Raw genomic sequence first — 19224 nt, 5'->3', positions numbered from 1 at the left:
ACCAAGATGAGCCAATGGCAATAAAGAAATGCAGAAAACACCACCGTGAACAATGGCCACAGTTCATCTCCTGCCCCGAAACTTACTCCCCAGCACTGCAGCCCACACACTGCCCTTTCCCTGTCTTGACTGTGTGCAGAGGGCTTGAGAGACTTGGCTGAGGAAGACTCCTATCCAAATCGAGTTAGCTGAAGTGCCTGTGGCCAGGGCTGTCAGATTCCCGTCTTTTGGGATTTGGGAATACACACTTAGACTTTACTGATTACAAATTCCTAACCTGAAATACAAATGCCGTGAAATCTAAAGTATTTTAGCAGACTGGGAATGGGTAACCTTTACAGACTTTTTGTTTGGTTTGATTCTGAAGTATATGAGGGGATTGGGAAGTTAAGACAGGGTCTCATGTAGCACTGGCTGGCCTAGAACATAGGGTGGCCTCCTACTTGTGAGGCACCTGCTGCCTCTAACTTCCAAATGCTGGAATTACAGGCAGGCGTTACCACCCCCAGCTTATCGAACCCTGCATCTAACACAGAAACATGGCAGGTGCAATGGGAAAAGCTGTCTTTGGTAAAGTGTTCTTGCCTCAGCCTTCTGGCATTGGATTACAGTTGTGAGTCACCATGCCATTTCTTCTTCTTTCAGGGTCACCACCTAAAGCTGGCTCAGAATTCTCAACTGATAAACACACAGAATCTCTCTCTCTAAAAGAAAACCCAAAGCCGGGCGGTGGTGGCGCACGCCTTTAATCCCAGCACTCGGGAGGCAGAGGCAGGCGGATCTCTGTGAGTTCGAGACCAGCCTGGTCTACAGAGCTAGTTCCAGGACAGGCTCCAAAGCCACAGTGAAACCCTGTCTCGAAAAACCAAAAAAAAAAAAAAAAAAAAAAGAAAACCCACTTTTCTGTCTAGTTAAGCAGGAAGTATCTAACACCTCCCTATCCTGAGAGTCAGAACAACTGATGTCCTGTTTAGATGTGGGCTTGTCTACCTCTCCAGTCCCAGTTGGAACAGCTGCATTACAAAATTTTACTACAGTTATTTGTGTGTGTGTGTGTGTGTGTGTGTGTGTGTGCGCACGTGTACATATATGTGGAGGAGGGGGAAGTCAAAGGACAACTTGTGGGCGCTAGCTCCCTCTTTCTACCACACAAGCCCTGGGGATTGGACTCAAGTTGTCAAGTCTGGTGACAAGTGCCTTTATCTGAAGAACCACCTGTTAGCCCCAAATTTGCATTTTCTTGGGTAATACAGTCTGCATGAAGCAACAAATTTCTTTTGAATGATGAATTATTAGGCACCATCCAGAAACTGGGGATAGAGGAAGCTCTATGATCAACTGTCACTTCTGCCTACGATAAAGAATGGCACAGTGGAAAATCGCTGAATAGAAGAAGACAGGGAACGAGGCATCCCTGTTAGCCTGGACGCCTCTTGTAAGTCTCTTGAGAGCTGTCCTGACCAGATGTCCTGCAGCTGTGCTTCCCTTTCCTCCCTCCAGCTCAGGCCCATGTGGAAATGTGTCAAGATCTACAAGAAACCTGGCCTGGTTCTTAAGAGGCTGAAGTGACAACACCCTGTGAGTCATGGCTAAGCTGAGCCTGACACAGAGCGATAGCAGCGTAGAATGGCAGGAGCACCACCCAGAAACTGCCTTTCATCACAAACAAACTGGCCTGGAAGAAGGTGAAGTGCCAGCAACACTGAGTACTTCCAGTTAACAATGAACCTCTGACTATGCACTCATCTGACAGGCTTGCTAAGACCTTCCCATCACAGGACTCTTTTAGAAGCTGCTCTCTCAATACTTGGGTAGCAACAGCTGGCGAATGATGAGTTCGAGGCCGGCCTCCTAGCCTATACGGCAAGTTCCGTGTTGGTCTGAGTTATATAGCAAGATCTTGTCTCACAAAAGGAAAGGCTGGAATTGTATCCCAGTGGTAAGACTTGTCTACCATGCAAAAGGACTCGGTTCAATTTCCAGCACCACAAACACACAATTACAGTGTATCCATATCTATACATAATTATTTGCCAATTAAAATATAATACAGGCTGGTGAGGTGGCTTAGTGAGAAAAAGCTCCCAAGTCTGATGACCTAAGTTCCATATCAAGGATCTACACCGTGGAAGGAGACAACTGATTACTGTAAGCTGTCCTTTGACCACCACATATGCACATGCCTCCCATAAAAAAATGAGGAAGCAAAGAAAAGTAAATGTAGCAAAATTAAATGCAGGTAGCCACTATTTTATCAATTGATACATGGAAGCCACATGCAGGGTTCCTGGAGGCAGTTTTTCTGTCTTGGCAGACATTCCCAAATAACCACTCAGGGACTTATTAGTTATAAATGCTAGGCCAGTAGCTCAGGCTGGTTACTAGCTAAGTCGCACAACTTAAATTAACCCATTTATATTAATCTATATTCTGCCACATGACATTACCTCTTTTTTATCTTGCACTTCCTGCTTCTTCTCCATGTCTGGCTTGCAACTCCTCTATCTCTGCCCCTCTTCCCAGTTCCTTAGTCTGGTTCTCCCCTTAACCTTATCCTGTCCAGCTATTGGCCAGTCAGCTTTATTAAATCAATCAGAACAACATATATTCACACAGTGTAAAGAAGAATACTCCATATTTCCCCCTTTTGTCTAACTAAATAGTAAAATTATATACAACAAAACAGTTCTTAAGTAAGAATTAAAGTTAACAATACCCAATCCATTTGTATTTGGCAAATTTTAAAAAAATACTCTATTATTTATCCCCATAAGTCTAAAGTTTTATACCTAATTTACCTTTTATTATAACTAGGGAAAACTTTATGACTATCTAGTCTTCAACTTCTTTAAGGACTCCAGAAGGGTGAAATGTTACCAACAACATAGATATCTGGCTGCCTTGACAGTCACCCAAAGTACTTATATAACAATGGGGCATCCATCTTTGGTCTACAGGCTTAATATATCTGACAGACTTCTCTGAGAAGCAGGGATTTTGAAGGACTGTTCTACCTTGTCTTGGCAAAGTTCAGCAGTCACTATCTTTTGTGTCCTACTTGTCCAGTATGGACAGCATACTGTCAGCAGTCCAGGCAAGGGCAGTTTCTTGCCCAGTGGCTAACTTTTGCCATGAAGAAAGCAAACTCCATATGGAGAGTCTTTGATGCCCATTATCTTCTCTGAAGTAGATTGGGGCTACTAGGAGCAGACATGTCTCATTGTCATAAAAAAAAAATCTATGATATCAAAACATCTTAAATGCCATATTCTGTAGATCTCTGAAGTGTTTGAAGATGAACTGCTTATTTAAATATCTCTGTATGGCCTTGAAAACATACTTAACATGACTATAGGTTTAACTGTAATAGGTGATTACCAACCTATCTTTCTTTATTATCCTAAATAGTTTGCAATAATAACTTTCAAGGACTAGAAATTTACATTACATTGTTAGATGAGCTGCATAAGTATAATACTTTTAAAAAGAGTAGAAACATATATACAATATGTTCTAACAAAAATAACTTCAGATTTGTATCAATATTCAAAAATACATACCAATGTAAAATATTTAAGACTAGTAGCTGCTTTTTTGGCTTAAAAGTAGAGTCAAGGCCGGGCGGTGGTGGCGCACGCCTTTAATCCTAGCACTCGGGAGGCAGAGGCAGGCGGATCTCTGTGAGTTCGAGACCAGCCTGGTCTACAAGAGCTAGTTCCAGGACAGGCTCCAAAACCACAGAGAAACCCTGTCTCGAAAAAAAAAAAAAAAGTAGAGTCAATAATCTACCCTTTAATACTATCATTTCTAGGTTCCATCTTCAGAATGTTTGATAAAGAATTCCAAACCTATCATGTGACAGTTTGCTGAGGAACAAGATATTTACACAATGTCAAAACATCTCTCCATTGGTTAATTATTAATTACAAAGGGAAAAGGGTTACCTTGATAGCAGGGGGGGTCATGCCATGAAACCACCCATAATCACTTGTCTACTATGAGGTGCTAAGGACACACCAGCCACACAGCGTGTCAGGAGGAAACAAGCTCACAAGCTCCCACTGAAGGACGTCCCACAAGGAGCCTAATCTTCCAAAACTGTTGGTCATGAGAAACAATGAAAAGCTGAGAACTAATTTTCCAAAACTGGTGATTGTGCTATCATGCAGTACTTGTTTTTAGGAGCCATACATTGAAGCTTCCTGAAACAAAGTCATATCTGCAACTTACTCTAGGTACGAGGAGAAAGAGGAAGGGGAAAAAAAGAAAATATTATTTTTTGACAATGCAAAATATTTGCAACACATGAATCTAGGTGAGGAATATGAGATTTTATCTTAAAATTCAGGAACTTTGCGATTGGCTTTCCTTTTTATGATTTTCCCCCAACACAAATAGAGGAAGGGAATCGAGGACAATGTCATAATATATATTTAAAAAGTGGAGCTTAAGTATAACTAAGTAGAGCATCTGCCCACCAGTCACAAGGCCCTGTGCTGGACCCACACTGAGGAAACCAGTAAAGCATGGCCCTAGATTTAGCACGAGGAAATTCAGCTTAGTGTTCCTGCAACTTTTCCAGAAGCTTTCCTTTTCAAAATAAAATGTTTTGTTTAAAAAACAAATATCTCTACAGTTTCCTGAACAGATCAGCCCTCAAATGAGATCATCTCTGGAGTTCCTTCTTAATCAATCTTAATTTGTTGACTCCTAACATGAGCTGCATAAGGCATGCTCATGTGCTATATGATGAATGCACATAGCATTGCTACATAATGCGTGCCATATTTTACACTCTTGAGGTATAATTGACATACATTGGACTGCACAAGGGGATAGAGGATGGTTCAGTAATTGAGAAGGTAGACTGCTCTTCAGAGGACCCCAGTTCAGTGCCCAGGACCCACACAGGCAGCTAATAACTGTTGGGAACTCCAGCTCCACAGGAATCTTGTGCTTCTGGTCTCTTTCACACTACACTCACATGAACACACCCACCACATACACACATATATACATAATTAAAATAATAAAAATAAATTTAAAAATTAAAATGCAACTTTAAAAAATATAACTGAGGCACTGAGATTTGTCTCTACTGCATAGTACTGGCTTTTTGGGATTCTAGTCTGTTTGGATGCACACCTTCCTAGGCCTGGATGGAGGGGGGAGGGCCTTGGACTTCCCACAGGGCAGGGTACCCTGCCCTCTCTTAGGACTGGAGGGGGAGGGGAGGAGGGTAAGTGGGGGAGCTGGAGGGGAATGAAAATTTTGATTCCTAGTATTAATAAAGTAATAAAAAAAGAAGTGTAATTAGTCAGTAGTATTGAAGACCTGCATATTAGAAATTGGTTGTTGTTGCTGCTGCTGCTGTTTTTTCTGCAAGGCTTATCTTCTTCAATATTAAAGAAAAGTAGAATAAAAAATAAATGGAATGAATGGTTCTACAGTTTCTAATAAAATAGTGTTAACATACTAACTTCCCATACATTTTATGACACAGTTGATATTTTAATTATTGCATAGTGCCAACATATAAGCAAGCCGAGAACATGATTTCTGAATAATTTCATATCTTCAAGGATAACTTTTGATAATGCCAATAAAATATATCAAAAATTATACACACACACACACACACACACACACACACACACACACATATATATATATATATATATATATATAAAACTGTAAGGCTGGGTGTGGTGGTGTATGCCTTTAATCCCAGTGATAGGCAATTTCAAGTTTGAGTTCTAGGACAGCCAGGACTACATAGAGAGATTTTGTCTCAAATAACTAACGTGATAGACAGACAGACAGACAGACTGACTCTGGGTCCCATAAACCTACCTTAACACCTACTGAAGGGTGGAGCCCCAGAAACCTCCTATTAAGCTCCATCTCTTAGAAGTCCCACTACACTCATACAATAAGGGCAGAAGAGACCTCAGCTATACAGAACAAAACTTACTGGAGGACTTACTGACAGAAATTTGGTCATAAACAGTATCAAGTCCAGTTAGAGCCTGCAATTTAGGTCAAAGGGATGTGTTTATTTATGGGTCAGGACAAAAATGACTATCATGGCTGGAATGTACCTGCTTTATCTTAAGATAATACTAAGGAGTCAAGAGCAATCCTGATCAGGAGTCCTATCGTAAATTGCTACATGTAGTGATTTTATCCATTTATGGTTGGCTGGGGAAATACGCCAAAAAATTAGTTATGATTACTTAGTAACAATCATGGTGGCTACAATTCAAGACTGTAGTCACGTCAGTCCATAGCCCTATCATCTCACAGTACGAAAATGCTTTTAGTCCATCCACAGCCAAGGGCATAACAGGTTCCAGTGCCACTCAAAAGGCCAAAGTCTCATCTGACACTCAAGGCAACCACCTCTATTTCTGATTCCTTGTAAAACAATAAGTGAATTACATACCTCCAAGATAAAATGGTGGGTCAGGACTAGAATAGATATTCCTTATCCAATATAAGGCTAGAGACAACCAGAAAGGATCACTCAGTCCAAAGCAAAGTCTGAAACCCAGCAAAGACTCTAACTGAAGAAATGCAAGCCTAGCATCTTTTATACATTTGCTGAGAAGTGAGTCCCCAAGACCTCTGCTTATCACCTGGGGCTGCTTTTCCACACTGCCCGAAGCTCTGCCTGGCACACACTTCACACTGCTGATAGCTGTACCTTTCTGGGGTCTCAACATGCCTGACAACACAGAAACAGTCTATCTGGGCTCTCTGAAGAAGTTTCTACCCTGTGAGAAACTCTGCCTTGCTTCCTAGGTTTTCCTTTGAAAGCTGGGTAGAAGCCACCATGACCCCTTAACTCTTGCATTCTGCAAGTCTGCATTCTCAGTACACAGACACCCAAGTACAAGCTGTACCTAGACCCATGTGACTCACGTGTAGCCACAAAGTGCTTGGCCAGTCTGAAACGGGAATGAACCTAAGGTACCTCCTCCCCACGGCACGTGCTGAAATAATTCTGTTCTGCAAGTTCTCTGTGCCTGTGATGGGAGAATAAGCTGATTTCTGAGCTACACTACACACCTTTTCCAACCATCCCAGTGCTAAGCCAATACCACTCTCTGGCACACAGCTTCCTGGATGCATCCTTCCGAAAAGTTTCTGCACCCCAATAAGCCTCTCTGCCGACACAATAATCCAAATCAGACCAAATCAAACTGAATAAGAAAAGGCCCAGGTTTAGTGGATACCAATACTCCCAGATGGCTTTCCAGCCCCCCAGAGAGGAGAAGGGAAAGGAAGACTGGAAAATCAAGAGTTTGTTCTCTGGGAGAACAGTTTAAATACCCTTTGGGAGTGGTCTTGACTATCTCTGGGGAGGGGGTCATTGTTTGGTGGGCTTTCTGGGGGTGGAGTCTGGACTGAGGCAACTCCCATGGGAGGAGGCTTGGGGTGGAACTTCCACCCAAACATTCCAAACTCTTTGGATATATGAATGCCAGGGGAACTCTTTGGATATATGAATGCCAGGGGCATATATCCCTTCATATATCCCTTCTGCCAGGAGACAGCTCAGTGGTTGTCTTAGTTACTACTTTCTTCTCCTTTTCTTCTTTTTCTTTCTTCTTCTTCTTCTTCTTCTTCTTCTTCTTCTTCTTCTTCTTCTTCTTCCTCTTCTTCTTCCTCTTCCTCCCCCTCCTCCTCCTCCTCTTCTTCTTCTCTCTTCTTCTCTCTCCTTCCTTCCTTTCTCTTTCTTTCTTTTTGATTTTTTGAGACAGGGTTTCTCTGTGTAGCCCTGGTTGTCCTGAAACTAGCTCTGTAGACCAGACTGGCCTTGAACTCCGAGATCCACCTGCCTCTGTCTCCTAAGTGCTAGGATTAAAGGCATGCACCACCACTACCCAGTTGAGAATAATAAACTTAAAAAAATACATTTCTTTTTAGATGTTGTAGGGATTCATTGAGAAGGATTCTGGGAGAAATATCCTGTAGTAGCAATGCCCAAATGCAAGGGGAATACTGAGGACGTAGAGACCCAAACAACCCACCCAGGACAAAGGAAATGTCTTACTTTCCTACACTTTAAAGCAAAGATCTCTCTGCGTTCAGATTTGTGAGGGTACTAGATAGGATACAAGGCAGTAGTTTAGGAAGCGAGTCCATTTGTTCCGTTGAAGTGGCTCCTACCTACTAACCAGCTCGGGGACAGTACTTGGCACTATATAAAACATGGATCCCCTCTACAGGGCACTGTCCACAATCGAACATCAGCAAGCTCACACTTCCATATCACTTTTCTGTATTTTAGCCCATTTTGTATTACTATAATGAAACCGACTAATTTAGAAAGAAGCTTTTTAGTTCACAGTTTGAGTTTGCAGGTTTAAAGGCCTCCATCTAGTAATGGCCTATCTTCTTGTTAATATTTTACATGTGTTATGTGTGTGCATTTGTGTGTGTGTAAGATGGGGGCACTCATATAGAAGCTAGCAGGGGTTGCTGAAACCCTCAGAGCAGCAGTTATAGATTGCATAGCAAGTGTTTCAGTCGCCGAGCCCTTTCTCCAGGACCTGATGATGGCTGTCTTACTGAGGTGATCGAGGGGTAGGGTATATCCCATTTCAAAATCACTGCTCTGGCAAGAACTCTTAGAGGTTGGTGCTGTTATGAAAGAAAAAAAAAAACATCTATAGTAAGCATTCATATAGCACCTGCACACCAAGAGCACTTTAAAATTATTAATACTCTTAGTGTTCACAACCCTTTGACCTATGCACACCTTTAATCCTAGCTTGGGAGGCAGAGGCAGCTGGATCTCTGAGTTCAAGCCGAGCTTGGTGTACACAGTGAATTCCAGGATAGCCAGAGATCTTGTCTCATGAACAAAAAAATATTTTTTAAAAAAGGGGGGGAAAAATCAAATACAGGGCTGGAGAGATGGCTCAGTGGTTAAGAGCATTGCCTGCTCTTCCAAAGGTCCTGAGTTCAATTCCCGGCAACCACATGTGGCTCACAACCATCTGTAATGAGGTCTGATGCTCTCTTCTGGCCTGCAGACATACACACAGAAATACATAATAAATAAATATAAAAAATCAAATATAACCAGACAGCACCAGAAAACACTAGTAGTAGGCAAATACCATACACATAAGAATAAAATCAGCAAATCTGAAAATAATTTAAAAAAAAAGAAATGATGAATTCTTTTTGGAGAGGCGGTAGTGGTTCACACCTTTAACCCCATCTCTCGGGAGGCAGAGGCAGGTAGATCTTTGTGAGTTTGAGGCCACCCTGGGCTACAGAGTAAGTTCCAGGACAGCCAGGGCTACACAGAGAAACCATACCTTAAAAGAAACACACACCAAAAAAGGTACCTAGTAATTATTTTTAAATACATGAATATGTCACAGTGGATAGGGCAGAGACTTATTTTGTGAAAGTCCAGGCATAAAAAATGATTACTTACTGGAAGATGTACAGACACAGGTTCTAGCTGAATATAATAAACTCTTTTTAGGAATTCTCTGCAAAGGGACTGGGCACCTCAGGAACCACTGTATCTTGGTAATAAAAGGCATCCCAGAGTAGATTCTCAATAGAGATAGTACTGTCGTACAAAGGAAGATCTATGTGCATGGAGAAACACCTTCTGCCTAGTTCAGAGACTCACAAGCCAACATTTGTGGTGATACAGAGATGCCAACTGACCTTTCTACCAAAAGATTATAAAATACTTAATCCTTTTTTGTTTGTTTGTTTGTTTTGTTGTTGTTTTTAGAGACAGGGTTTCTCTGTAGCTTTGGTTCCTGACCTGGAACTAGCTCTTGTAGACCAGGTTGGCCTCGAACTCCCAGAGATCCACCTGCCTCTGCCTCCCGAGTGCTGGGATTAAAGTCGTGCACCACCACCACCCGGCGGTAAAATACTTAATCCTTTTAAAGCTCATTTTTTTATCAAAATTCTGAAAAGGTTCCTGCTGCTCCTTGTTCTATTCTATTCAGATAACTTGAGTGTTATCTACTGCGCTAGCTCCTCACCACAATTTTATATAATTTATAAATCTGAAAAGCAACTTTCACTTCTTTTTTGAGACAAAGTCTCACATTGGCCTGGAACTCACTATGTTGCCCAGGGTAGCCTTAAACCCATAGCAATCCTTCTGCCTCAGCGTTTTAGGTGCAGAGATTATAGGAGCAAGCTATCATGTCTGTCAAAAACCTTTGTTTTGCCAGGTAGTGGCTCAGACCTTTAATCCCAGAATTTGGGAGGCAGAGGCAAGAGAATCTCTGAGTTTGAGGAAAATCTGGTTTACAGAATGAGTTCCAAGACAGCCAAGGCTACACAGAGAAACCATGTCTTGAAAAACCAAAAATAAATAAATATATGTAACATATTACCAGACCCCCTCCTTTCCAATAAGTACTGTAATATTTCTTAGGTAAAATACAATAAAATAATTTTATCTTTATAAACAAAATATAGAATATATTAGAATTCCTATAAGTATATTCAAACAGATATAAGTCTAATTCATTGTGCTAACAATCCTCATTCCTATATGGCAGTCCTAAATATTATGATGCTAAAACAGTGATTACAACAATCATACTTGGAGCACTTCCTATGTGTCAGGAAGTTACACGGCTCCTGTGCATATTAACTAATGTAACCCTCACCGCAATCCTACAAAGTTGCTCATTCGTGCCCTCATTTCATACATGAGAAAACTGAAGCACAAGGTTAAACAATTCCACTGAGCTCACCCACCTAACACAGGAAAGAAGCAGCATTTTCTTTTCTTTTTTAAAAGATTTATTCATTCATGTATTTTATGTATGAGTGCTCTGTCTTCATGCCCACCAGGAGAAGGAATCTGATCCCTCTACAAATGGTTGTGAGCCACCATGTGGGTGTTGGAAACTGAACTCAGGACCTCTGGAAGAGCCATCAAGTGCTCTTAACCGCTGAGCCATCTCTCCAGCCCCCCCCCCCCGCATTTTCATCTGTGTTCCAAAATAACTTCTTATATTTAAAGGCACAGGTGGACAGTACGTAGAATATAGCTTGCTGGATCCCCAAAATGATCTGAACTCAGGAATTCTCTCTCTACAGTCTGTGTTCTCTCTCACAAAAACACACCACGTTGCAGACTACAGTGCCAGGCAGGATTTAACTGCACTTTTCATAAGCACTGGGCTCCCTTCCCACTAAGCAGATCATTGGCAGAGTACTCAGGATCCCAATTAAATTGAGATTTAATTCTAGGTCTTCCCAGCTTCTTAACTCCAGGAGGCTGGGAGTTTTTTCTGTGATGAAGAAAGGCTGCAATAAAATGCAGAAATTCCAGAGTCATGGTAAAGATCAAGTAAGAAATCAGACTATAAATCCTGATTATCCTGGGTATTTGTTGTTTGCCTTTCCAAATGCTCATGCTCCTTGACCTAATTAAGGACCTCCTTTACATTCGGAGGTTCATTTGCTCAGTGTGCCTTCTCCCTCGCCCTAGGATCAATCCCGCTCAGCTATAACTTGTTGGAGGGGGACAGTGGTACACGACTTAAACCAGTCCACACAGAAGAAATCTTGGGACTGTACAGATGAAAACACTTGGACAAAAATGATCACTTATTATTTTCTGTATTTGGACCTGGGGGTGTGACTTTAGGAACCACTCTGGGACCAGCTCAGTGCCCATCTTGTCACTAGGAGGAAAGACTGGTGAGTCAGCATAGGTAAGGTAGATCTGATGGTGAGAAGCTGGACCCAAACTATTTAGTCACACCAACCAATACATTATCCTTTTGCCCAAGTAAGCTAAGAACAATTGTTATTTTGTTTACCACTTGGGATAAAAAATCATACTAAGAATAAAAACCTGAATCATAACTCATAATGCAATGCTAGTAATGGCCTCTAGTCCCCAAGAGGCAGTCAATACTTAGATACTTCAACATGGAAGAGCCAGGAAGGAAAGACACTGCAGATAGAACATAAAACATTTCTTCTTTCCCTCTTAACACCTTATCCTTCAGTAAAGTTCTTCTGAACAGCTGTAACAAACAAGGCAAAGGGACCGACAGTGGAATGGAGCGTGCGTAAGGCCCCACTTTTAACACCTCTGCCACCGTAAATTAAAAGAATAAATAAATAAATAATAATAAAAAACACCTCTGCTTGCTCGGCCTGTCACCGCCTTAATCACAAACTCTCCTTTCCAGCACACCTTCCAAATGTAGGCAGTGTCCCTCCTTCCCAGCACCGCCCAGCCTGCTGGCACATCAGCGGCTCCAGGACATCAAGAGCTCTCAGGACACACAGTGCCGTCTCTGCTATCTCGACTGCTCACAGGCCCCCACTGCTTCTGCTGACTCACCTCCCAGCACACACTGACCGCCTTGTTCTTCAGTGTTCCAATACACGCCTGCTTGGACACACCGACTCAGCTGGAGACATGTACGTGGGGGTGGGGCAGCAGGAAGGAGATAATAAGGATGGAACCAGCCAAGCGTTTTTTCTTTGATTAAAAAAATCGTATTTTTAGAAGGTTTTTTTTTTTTTTTTTTTTTCCGAGACAGGGTTTCTCCGTCACTTTTTGGTTCCTGTCCTGGAACTAGCTCTTCTAGACCAGGCTGGCCTCGAACTCACAGAGATCCACCTGCCTCTGCCTCCCGAGTGCTGGGATTAAAGGCGTGCGCCACCACCGCCCGGCGAAGTTTTTTTTTTTTTAACATTGTGTGTATACATGAATGTGTGCATGCGCCACAGGATATGTGTGGAGGTCAAAGGACAATTTGCAGGAGTTGATTCTCTCCTTCTACTTGTGGGTTCCACAGAGAGAAATCAGGTCATCAGGCTTGGGGACAATGTCTTTCTCCACTGAACTTACCCTATCCAGTACTTTTTCAATATGAATGACCCGAAGGAAAGAAAACCTTAGTTCAGGTATGCACATGCCTGTGTCTTAAAGACGACAGGACCCTGGGAGCAGTTTCAGGGACTCTCACCCAAACCTCTCTATTACACGTACTGCTATTACATCTAGCAAGCACCTCAGGGCAAAAAAGGAAGTGGTTCCAAAAGCATGACAACCTAAATGGTACCATATTCACTATTTCCAAATTTCAACAAATTCAAGCTTAACTGACTACCATATAGGGAGCTAAATCTGCCAAAAAAAAAAAAAGGAGAGGTAAACTTTCCTTTGCAGTGTTCAGTCTTCTGCTTCTGAGGGCACAAACTTACTCTGTGTCTACCCTCCCAGACCGTAAGAGAGCTCTGTAAATCCCCAGGAGCGAATCCAACCCTCTGGGCATCCCTTAACCGGATCATCTACCCTGCACTCGGGTCTTTCAGCAGTGGCATTGCTTCTGCAAAGTCTCTTGAAGTTCAAAAGATAGAGCTAACTTAAATGAGGAAGAAGGGCTGTATGCAAGAAACAAATCTCCCAGACTGGGAAGAAACACACTTCTTAGAAGGCACAAGATATCCCACTGCCTGCTTTGGTAAGGTTTAAACAGCACAGCCAGGCTTATCTACTGATTATTGCTCATGGCTGCTCTGTGCTACAACAGCAGAGGAGAATATTGCAAAAGAGACCGCGTGACCTGCAAATCCAAAACGTTTACTGGCACGTTATACAAGCCTGACAACTCAGGTTTACAGATAAAGACAGAACTGGTGTTTGTTTTGTTTTATCTGTTTTGAGACAGGGTCTATCCTTGTAGCCTGGCTATCCTGGAACTTGATATAAAAGCAGGCTGGACTGGAACTCACAGTGATCCTCCTGCCTCAGCCTCCGAGTGTGAGGATTAAAGGTATGCACCATGATGCCCATCTTCAGACTCAGTTTTAACAAATCTTCTGTTGACAAACTTTGCCTAGAACTATACAATCTAAGGTAGAGGACAGTACTAGGAATAGGATTATTTCAATAAATTGTACTGTAGGCCTAGTAAAATGGCTAAGTGCACAGACACTGATATGCAAATGTGACAATCTGAGTTTATCCTGGAATCCACACAAAGGTGGATTGCCTTCATCCTCTGACACAGAGCACAAAGTTGTCCTCTGACCCCCACACCTTTACTGTGACACAGGTATACGTTCACACACTAATAAATGTAACTTTGAAAGAAGAAGAAGAACAACAACAACAACAACAACAACTAGTGGTGGTGAAACACCTTTAATCCCAGCAGCTGGGAGGCATAGGTAGGCGGATCTCTGTAAATTCAAGGCCAGGCTGGTCTACAGAGTGGGTTTCAGGACAGCTAGGGCTACACAGAAAAACTCTGTCTCAAAAAGCTAAACAAACAAACAAAGAGAACATCTGATCTGGAACTTCTAAACGTAAAGGCAAGTTTTATAACATAATTTACAAACCCACATTGGTTTCAAGCTGGAGTTCAATGCTCCACACTCCAATATTTGAGGTCTGAAAGTTGCCCTGTCTACGATACTGACTTTGAATTTGCTCCCCTCCTTCTAATTTATTCAAAGGCACCCATGCTCAACACTGAGTGGGTACGGGGCTGTGGAAAGCCTGAGTTAGCCCCACTAGAGCAAAACAGAGTGTCTGCTTGGGCCTAGAAACAGAGTAAGGTATTACAAAAAAGGACTCCCCTGAAACTCCCAATGGACTCTAACATCAGTTCTTTCCTCTTTCTTTCTGTTCTTTTGCCTGTGTTATATGTCTGTGTACCGTATGTGTCCGGTGCCTGAAGACATGAGGACTCGTGATAGCCCCTGGAGCTGGACGGTTGTAAGCCGCCGTGGAACCTAGGTCTGCTGAAGGAGCAGCCAGCACTCTTGACCACTGAGATAGCTCTCTAGCCCCCACTAGTAGTAAGCCTTACATCTGAACTTTTTGGGAGGTGACAGTGTAAGACATCAAAGTTGAGACTTAAAGCACACTAGGCAGGCACATGAATACTGCATAACCCAGGTCCAGATAATTTTATTTTGTACTATTCTTCAAGAGTTAAGCCATGTATGGTGGGCGGCTCATATTTGTAACTTCAATGTTTGGGAGGCTGAGACAGGATAATTTCCATGAGTTCCAGACCAGTCTAGGCTGCCAAGTGAAGCACTGTCTCCCCAACCTCCCCACAAAACAGCCAAACAAACAAAAAGAGCCCATGAAGATTCAACAAGTAGCCACTGTTGAACTTACGCTCTTCCTAAAGTGAGATGTAAGACTACTCTAAGGCAGCTGTGTGAGAGAATTCTGAATCTGGATACAACACTGGACACATGTGTTCTCACTAACTTCCAACAGTCACCATTCCCTTGAGTGTTAGGAACAGGAGCCACAACAGTAATGGCACAAGGAGCAGGAAAATAGACTTTGCCACCAGCAGACATTACGGGCACTGCACTTACACACACTCGTGTGCACATACCCCCCCCCCCCCAGAGACACATAGAAACATAGTTTTGTTTTCTTTTTCGAGGCAGGGTTTCTCTGTGCAACACCCCTGGCTGTCCTGGGACTCACTTTGTAGACTAGGCTGGCCTTGAACTCACAGAGATCCTCCTGCCTTTGTCTCCCAAGTACTGGGATTAAAGGCATACACCACCACTGCCTGGCTAATTTTTAAAAATAAAAATAGCAGTTTGAGAGATGGCTCAGCAGTTAAGAGCACTGGCTTCTCTTTCAGAGGGCTTGGGTTCAATTCTAGTGCCCATATGGCAGCTCAGAACTGTCTGCAATTCTCATTCCAGGAGATCCACTGCTCTTTTCTGGCCTTCTAGGACATTAGACACATATTTGGTACCCAAACACATATGCAGGAAAAGTACCCATACACATAACAGTAAAATTAAAAAAAAAAAATAAATCATTTTAAAAATAAAAACTGCTGTAGTAATACTTTAAAATAGTTTGTTAAATGTATTGCAATATAACAATTCTTTTCTAATTCTATGTATTTTAATTCTGTATAAGAAAATTATTCTGGGGACTGGAGATGTGGCTCAGCAGTTAAGAGCACTGACTGCTCTACTGCTCTTCCAGAGGACCTAGGTTCAATTCCCAGCACCCACATGGCAGCTTATAAGTGTCTGTAAATCCAGTTCCTGGTGATCTGATACCATCACACCATTGCACATAAAATAAAGTTAAATAAATCATTAAAAATTCTTTTAAAATGTTTAAAAAGGAAAATTATTCTGCTGATGTGGTACAGGCTTTTATTGCCAGCATTTAGGAGGAAGGGACAGGTGGATCCCCATGAGTTCGAGGTCAGCCTGGTCTACATAGTGAGTTCCAGGACAGCCAGGGCTACATGCTGAGACTCAGTTTCAAAAAAGCAAAAAGAAAAATTACTCTGCGCTTGGTGTTGTGGTTTACATTTGTGGTGTCAGCAATTGGGAGGTAGAGATGGGAGGATCCGGAGTCCAAGGTCATCCTCAGTCACAAAGACTGAAGATGTGCCTAGGCTATAGGAAACCCTCCCTCAAAAAAGGAAAAATTACTGCGAAAATGGACTTTGTAAAGTTTCATCATACCATAAAAAGATCCCTGTTCTGAGACCAAAAGGGAAGTAAACACAGTCACAAGGTAGATCTCAAAACCAAACCAAACTCACCCTTCTTAAAAGTCATACATTCATGTTCTCAAGTACAGAGCAAAACCCATGTTGCTATTTTTAGCGGCCCTATTTGTAAACAGCTGAGAGTGTGATGTAACAGTCCTGTAGACCTAAGGGCTCCCTTAGTTCACTGGCACTCATCCTACTTCAACAGAAAGTCCCAACTAACATGACTTCCAACTGTGGCTACAACAGAGTTAACGAGAGAGAGAGAGAGAGAGAGAGAGAGAGAGAGAGAGAGAGAGACATGCCCCTGCTATATACCTACCTATAAACTGCTTTCCAAAACATACTATACAGATAATATTCAATTATTCAGGAAATCTGAATCTAAAATATGTGTAATCTTCCCATAATTAGAGTGAGTCAGTATTAACATCAGGTAAAGTAACCTGGGACTTCAGAATCCAAGACACCACCTAATGACACCATCTCCTTAAGAGGAGGTCCCCACGTCAAACAGCAGTGGTGGTGCATGCTTTTAATCCCAGCACTCAGAGGAGGCAGGAGAACTGCTGTACATATTATCTGTTTGTTTGTTAGGGTCTCACTTTGTAGCCAACCTGACCTGAAACTTGATAATGTAGACCAGGCTGGTCTTGAACTCACGGAGGCCCAGCTGCCTCTGCCTACCAAGTGTTGCGATTAAAGACATGGGCCACAACATCTCTGACTGCCAAAAGTTTAATGCCTGTCAGTGCTACAATGAGATCCTATCTCAAAATAGACTAGGGGAGACCATACTCATTTTAATCAATTTAAACTGCATTACTAATGGCCCTCATGAAGGAGAATGAGTGAGAAATAAAACCAGAAGCTAAAGCTTTAATTGAATGAGCCAGAATGTAGCATCATTCCCAAGTGTCAGGCTTAGCCTAACAGTGCAAAAACCATCAAGTTAGAGAGATGAATACACCAAGGCCTTTCCATGCCAGATTATCATGACTGTTGCCACTCCCAGGATTGTTCTGTCCTCCTTTTCTCCCCATGATGGTTGCCATTTATTATTATCATATTATTTACCATTGTACAGGACAATGGTGTAGTAGAGCATGAGACTTGTAATCTCAGAGTCGTGGGATTGAGCCCCACATTGGGCACCAATTTGTTGGGCACTAATTTGTTGCAACAGGAAGAGGCCACTTGTTCATCCTGGCCACCCAGAACCAAAATAACCACACAGAAACTATATTAATTAAAACACTGCTTGGCCCATTAGCTCTAGCTTCTTATTGGCTAACACCTACATCTTAATTTAATCCATTTCTATTAATCTGTATATCACTACAAGGTTGTGGCCTACCAGCAAAGTTTCAGCATGTCTACCTCCGGCCGCAGATCCATGGTGTCTCCCTGATTCTGTCTTCTTCTTCCCCAGCATTCAGTTCTGTCTTCCCCGCCTACCTAAGTTCTGCCCTATCAACAGGCCAAAGCAGAAAAGCCAAGAAAAGCAACACATAGACAGAAGGACCTCCCATACCAGGACAAAATATCATTCTTTTTATTTTTCATTAGTATGATTCCCTATGTGTGTGCTTGCTCATGCATGCATTTTATAGTTTAGACATGGAGGTGCATGCATGTCATGGTGCATGTTCAGAGGTGCAGCTGGTTCTCTGCTTTCATCTTTTTTTTCTTTTTGAGACAGGGTTTCTCTGGATTTTTGGAACCTATCCTGGAACTAACACTTGCAGACCAGATTGGCACTGAACTCACAGAGATCTGCCTGCCTCTGCCTCCCAAATGCTGGGATTAAAGGCACGCGCCACCACTGCCTGGCCTCTGCTTCCATCTTTATGTGGGTTCCAGAGGTTAAATTCAGGAAGGCAGGCCTGCATCAGGTAAACACATTTAATGGCTAAATAATCTCCCTAGCTCCCAGTTCAGATCCCTAATTTTTCTTTAAAACTAGGTCTTACTGCTTTGTAGCCCACAGGTGCTGGAATTACAGGTGTGCCAACATGCTCAGTCCCAATAGTTTTGATTGTTTGTTTTTGGGTTTTTTTTTTGAGACAAAGTCTTTCTGTGTAATTCTAGTCCTTGATATATAGAGTTCAGGCTGACTCGGAAGTCACAGAGGTCTCCCTGCCTGTACCCCTCAAGCACTGGAATAAAGGTCATTTGAGATCATATCTAACCCAGTAATATTTTTATTAGCAATTCTATTAATTGCAGATTCTCTAAACTGAATAGACTGTAAAAATCATATATCTCCCCACCTCTACTTAATTTGTCATAGACTGTTTTCTCGAGCTCTGTTCCTTTCCTATCCTCAGTTTCTCCTTCCTCAATAGCTATTCCTAGCAGTTTCTCCTACCACAAACTTTTATTTCCTCATGGCCTCTGTCTCTAATTTTTTTTTGTTTTTTTTTTTTAAACAGGATTTCTCTATGTAACTGTCCTAGCTGTCCTGGAACTAGCTCTGTAGACCAAGTTGGCATCGAATTCACAGAGATCCACTTGCCTTCACCTCCCAAGTGCTGGTATTAAAGAGACTCAGTATCCCTATTTCAATACAGCTTTAGGCTTTCCCCAAAAAGGCCCTGAGTTTTATTCCTCAATCATAACTAGTCACCTCAATTATGTCCAAAAAGGTTCCTTAATCACAGAATCATTACAAAAAGAAAAGCTCAGAAATAAT

The 19224-nt window shown here is 42.2% G+C and overlaps 1 protein-coding gene across 2 annotated transcripts in view; it reads right to left on the bottom strand.

Annotated features, from left to right (window-relative positions):
• The window catches only part of Pcyt1a (phosphate cytidylyltransferase 1A, choline), a 49202-nt gene that overhangs the window by 28623 nt on the left and 1355 nt on the right, over nt 1-19224 (bottom strand). The window lies entirely within an intron of this gene.

Source organism: Microtus oregoni, unplaced genomic scaffold (genome assembly GCF_018167655.1).
Source record: "Microtus oregoni isolate MIOR12 unplaced genomic scaffold, Mior012 000023F_ref0000262, whole genome shotgun sequence".
Lineage (NCBI taxonomy): Eukaryota > Metazoa > Chordata > Mammalia > Rodentia > Cricetidae > Microtus > Microtus oregoni.
Note: the sequence above shows the minus strand (reverse complement) of the source record. Positions and strands in the feature narration are given on the sequence as shown.